This window comes from Prionailurus viverrinus, chromosome C1 (genome assembly GCF_022837055.1).
Source record: "Prionailurus viverrinus isolate Anna chromosome C1, UM_Priviv_1.0, whole genome shotgun sequence".
NCBI lineage: Eukaryota > Metazoa > Chordata > Mammalia > Carnivora > Felidae > Prionailurus > Prionailurus viverrinus.
The window spans coordinates 120,101,773-120,107,263 of record NC_062568.1 but is presented as its reverse complement, the minus strand read 5'-3'; the positions used below and the strand labels follow the sequence as shown (position 1 = coordinate 120,107,263).

Sequence of the window (5,491 nt, the reverse complement as noted above, 5' to 3'; positions counted from 1 at the left end):
GAGACTTGTTACAGCAGTCACTTGTGGAACTTCACTCTGGACACGTTTGTTTTAATAGCGACTTGCTCCTTTTAATTTAATTTTATTTATTTATTTTTTTTAATTTTTTTTAACGTTTTATTTATTTTTGAGACAGAGAGAGACAGAGCATGAACGGGGGAGGGGCAGAGAGAGAGGGAGACACAGAATCTGAAACAGGCCCCAGGCTCTGAGCTGTCAGCACAGGGCGCGATGCGGGGCTCGAACTCACAGACTGTGAGATCATGACCCGAGCTGAAGTCGGACGCTCAACCGACTGAGCCACCCAGGCGCCCCTCCTTTTAATTTTAACAATTAACATTAATTACTGTTACGACACTTGATCTTAGCCGAAAGGCCGAGAAGCGGTAACATTATTACTGTTAATCTTTATTATATAGAACGACATACAGCGTAGCCTGAAATTGATATCTTTTTCATTTGTTTTGGCTTGTTTTTGCCTATGAGGTAGGCTTTATTTAACATTTTTTTGGGTTGGGGGGGGCACCTGGCTGGTTCAGTCGGTAGAGGCTGCGACGCTTGATCTCAGGGTCGTGAGTTCGAGCTCCATGTTAGGTGTGCAGCCTACTTAAAAACGTAAAATAAAATAAAATCTTAATTTTTTTTTTTTTTTTTTTTTGTCTGGAACTAGCATCTTGATCCTGCAAGAGCATGGAACGGGGTGCCTGGGTGGCTCAGTCAGTTAAGCGGCCGACTTTGGCTCGGGTCATGATCTCACGGTTCATGAGTTCGAGCCCCGCGTCGGGCTCTGTGCTGACAGCTCGGAGCCCGGAGCCTGTTTCAGATTCTGTGTCTCCCTCTCTCTGACCCTCCCCTGTTCATGCTCTGTCTCTCCCTGTCTCAAAAATAAATAAAAAACGTTAAAAAAAAAATTTAAAGAGCATGGAACGTAGGTGTTGAATTTGGTTCTGGGTTCAAGTTTTTCTGTTTTCTTTTTTTTTTTTTAATTAAGGTATCATTGACATGCGACATTATGTGATATTTGATGTGATATTGATGTGATATTTGTATATATTGCAAAATGCTCACCACAGTAAGTCTAGTTAACAGCCGTCACCGTAGACAGTTGTGGAATTTTTTTTCTTGTGGTGAGACTCAGTTCAAGTTTTCTGTCACTTTAGGTATTTAACTTGGGAGAATTTCAGATCTCTGAGCCTCTGTTCCCTCATCTATAGAATGGGGATTATAATCACCAACTCCGCAAGGTCATTGTGAAAATAACGTACAGGAAGTGCCAAGTACAATGCATGGCTCCCATATGGCTCCCAGTGAACAGTAGCTGTTCAATATGGAGAACCACACAGCATGGGTCCAACAAGCATCCGTGGCAAGTAATGGGTTTTACACAGCGCTCTAACACACATTTTCATTTCATCCTGTCAGTAACCTTGTGCGATTGATCCTCTTGTGTCGGAGATATGCATCCCACGAATAGTAGCTGGCAGAGCAAAATGTCGAATGCACGTCTCAAGGATCTCCACCCAGTGCCCTCTCTGCCTTCTATCATCTACACAGTGGGGAGTGGCCATGTTAGTCTCGCCATGCAGGGGAAGGTTGGGAGAGTCACAGGGTGGGATGGATGCCCAGAGGTGCTTTATAAGCAAAAGGACCACAAAACACCGGTGGCGATCACAAGGTGCTTCTTCCCTTATGGTGAAGACAGGCTAGTAGTGCCTCTAAGGCACATTTACCAAGGTGTGTTCCTAGACACGTCAATCCTATGAGGTGTTCAAGAAAAAAACCAAAACAAAACGGGGGTTTCTTGGCCAGATTTGTTTGGTTATGGCCAGTCCAGACCCAGAAAGCCCCCTATATTGCTTATAAGTCCTGGCTTAGAAACTTCTTAGATCTGTAGCTTAGTTAGAAGTTCTGTATCTACGGGGCGCCTGGGTGGCTCAGTTGGTTGAGCGACCGACTTCGGCTCAGGTCATGGTCTCACAGTTTGTGAGTTCAAGCCCCGCATCGGGCTCTGTGCTGACAGCTCGGAACCTGGAGCCTGCTTTCTCCAGGTCGCCCCCTGTGTCGCCCCCTTTCTCTACCCCTCCCCTGCTCATGGTCTGTGTCCCTCTGTCTCTCAATAATAAATAAATGTTAAAAAAATTTTTAAAAAATTCTGTATCTGGAATCTGGCTGTTGGGTTCAGTTGTATGGTGGTTTGAGTGAAGGTTTATTGGTTGAGCTATTGATCACAGCCCACTTCACCCTAGGAGTGAGGAGATTCATGCTCTCCTCACCTAATGGGCACCCCATCTGGTTTTGTGTGAGCCTGCGATCCAGAGTGCATCTTTGTGAGGCTGGCTTTGCTTGCTGACCTTATCCTAGTCTTTGCCCAAACCTGTTGCCTTCTATACTTTACCTAAGATAAGTAGATGTTCTCTACCATACTGAGTACTTGTCTTAGGGTCCTGTGCATGCAGGCCCTCATCCGTGGGGATATTAGGTTCCCACATCTTTTTTATTTTCTTGGAAAATTACAATGTATATTAACATATTAAAGGCTCTAAGAAATGTGCTTTAGTTGATCATGGGCCTCTAATCCTATAACACTTATTAGTAACCTGCAACCCACAGAACACACCTTGGAAAACGTCCTAATGGAAAAGATATCAAGTTCCATTGTCCTAATGGAAGAGAACCCATGTTTCACAAACGCATTAATGAGCCTCTACTTCTGAGTGATCGATAAAGGAGGCATTAACACTTACCATGTGCGAAGTCCTACGGGACCCTGTGGAGTATGTGTGGGGTTACAAAGCTGTACTTAGACCTGGAGCTTGTTCTCAAAGAATCCACAGCACAGTGGAGGGAGATCAAGCATGCCCACGTCGTTGAGGCTCAAGGAGGCCGAGTGCGGTTGGCGCTGAAGACAGCCCCGGCACTGCTCTAGGAGATGCACCCAGGGACGGGGCCAGGGGAAAGAAAAGGCGTGGTACATCGGTGATGGCCCAGGCACCATGCGTGTTCCTTCAAAGGAGCAGAGGCAAATCAGCCCAACTTGGAACCACAGAAAGCAAACCCGAGCGCAGCTGAGAACCCAGCCAGGTGCACCAGCAGGTGTGGAGGAGGAAACTTGGCAGGGCCCCGGCTGAGCAAGTGGCAGAGTAGGGGAAGGGCAGCCACCACCAAAGCCCTGCACAGAAGGAGCAGCCATGAATAAGAAGTCTTGGCTGCTCCCGGGAACGGGGGAGGCTGTGGGAAGCTGGTCCCAAGAGAGCAGTCCCAGAGATGGGGGAGAGCCTGCGGCCCCAGCTTTGAAACCTCTGACTCTGGGGAGGGGGGTGGGAGGGGGCAGTAGGTAGGGAGATGTGGTTCACATCTGTCGTCTCTAGGATGATCCTTTGTGCTTCCCTGTAGACCAGAAAACAACAAAGACTAAAACAACAGCAACCAAACTTAATCTGAGCTCAGCCTCATCCTGAGAGCTCAGCACTGGGAGTTAATCATCCAATAAATATTTATGGAGCATCTGCGCTGTGAAAGAGATTATGCCAGCCCACCTGAGTCTCCATCTTTCAAGGAGGAGAGGGCTGGGGGTAGAAGCCACGCATGGGAGATGTCACCTTTTAGTGTAGACGGTATGTGAAGAGCAATTGATAAACTCTGTCAACTGTAGGTCCTCGTTCGTTGTCCCATTTGTCACCTCTGAGCCAGGAACCACAACCTGGCTTCAGGCGGGGAGAAAGCCTCACAGGCCAGTGGTCAGGGTGAGTTTCATTTTATTCAACTGGCTGATAAGAAATGAACCCAACTGGGTGCTGGTCCTAGGAGCTGGTGTGGGATAAAACCACAAAATATCATGTAGGTGCTTTGCCAGAAGCAAGACCACTGCCGGTTGACTGGTGTTAGGGAGACAGAGCGTAGTTTACAGACGTGGTGTGACTGAGCAGATCTGAAAAGTAGTACAGGGCAAGCGTGTTCCTTGCGTAGAAGAGAAGTGAGCGGACTTCGAGCTAGCTCACGGCGAACTGGGAATAATCTTGGCCGTGCCCAGAGGGATAGACTTTCCATCGGATCATCAGACCCCATGCGTGAACTTCAGGGAAAAAGAAGGCCTGGAGAAGAGGAACAGGTTACGACATACCTCTTACGTCATGCTAAGGAGTCTGGCTTTATGGAGGGACCATTGAGGGCTCGCTGGAAGCTGTTACCCAGGGCAGGATGGCTTAGCTTTGCCCTTTATTTATTTTTTATTTTTTATTTAAAAAAAAAATTTTTTTTTGACGTTTATTTATTTTTGAGACAGGGAGAGACAGCATGAACGGGGGAGGGTCAGAGAGAGAGGGAGACACAGAATCTGAAACAGGCTCCAGGCTCTGAGCTGTCAGCACAGAGCCCGACACGGGGCTCGAACTCACGGACCTCAAGATCATGACCTGAGCCGAAGTCGGATGCTTAACCGACTGAGCCACCCAGGCGCCCCATAGCTTTGCCCTTTAGAAAGAGCTTTCTGGTCCTGTTCTAAGAAGGCCTGGGAGGCCTCGTGAGATCAGACGCAGGGGACTCAGGTAGGACTTGAGCCAGGGCTTGGGGATGGCTTCATTTCAGGCACATGGAGAGTGGGCAGCCTTTGAGGCCGGGAGAGAAGCTTGGGCCCAAGGAGAAGCTGACCCCAAGTACGGGGGGCAGTAAGCAACCAGGCCCCACATGGACTCCAATCCACGGGCCCCGAAGCCATACTGTGCGCATCTCTTCTTGTAAACTCCCTCTTACCACCTTCAAATACCATTCTTGGGACCAGCCAACCTTGGATCCTGTAGAGAGGATGAAAACTGGCTCTCCCCCGAGGCAAGAAGAGTAGAGACAAAGAGGAGAAAGAATTACGTCGAGAGAGGAGGGGTAGAGATGGATGTAGGTCCTGCCCCTCCAGCTTTGTGTCTGGGCCAAGAGGTGCCAGGGGCAGTCTTGAGGGGAGCGCCGACTCCAGGGACTCGAGTGTTGCTCTGAGCACCAGCGAGGCAGCCCTCGGCCTGGGGGTCCACACGGCCACATCTCCTGATGATATTCTTTAATATTTTGAAAGGAGACGATGACAGACACTGACAACAGGCTTCAAAGGAAAGCTGGTTCCGTTGGTCTGGGAACCGGGAGAGGGGACGTGCTGGGAAGGAACAAAGTGCCGATGGCTCAAAAGGAAGCGAGGGGGCGGGGGAATAGCGGGCATCAAAGCGTCTACCATTTAGACAGTCTGGGTGCCGAGCAGGTGAGTGGCAGATGCGACCATGTCTCTCATCCCTGAGCTGCGACACCGCCCCTGAAGTATCTTCCAGAACCCATTGGCCAGGCCTCAAGAGCTCAGACACTCCTACCCAACGCCTTGAAACCAAGAGTGGAGAACACAGGATCCATGCCCCTTCTGAGCTCCCGAACCAGGACGGTGAAGATCCGGTGACGCCTGCCGGCTGCCTAGCGCTCTGATTCACCTCTCTTCCCCATGGCGCGCTCCTCAGTCTCA

General features: G+C 49.4%; 1 pseudogene; it reads right to left on the bottom strand.

Moving 5' to 3' along the window:
- Positions 1 to 230: 230 nt before the first annotated feature.
- Positions 231 to 388, bottom strand: LOC125174106 (uncharacterized; annotated as a pseudogene).
- Between the last annotated feature and the right edge of the window lie 5,103 nt (positions 389 to 5,491).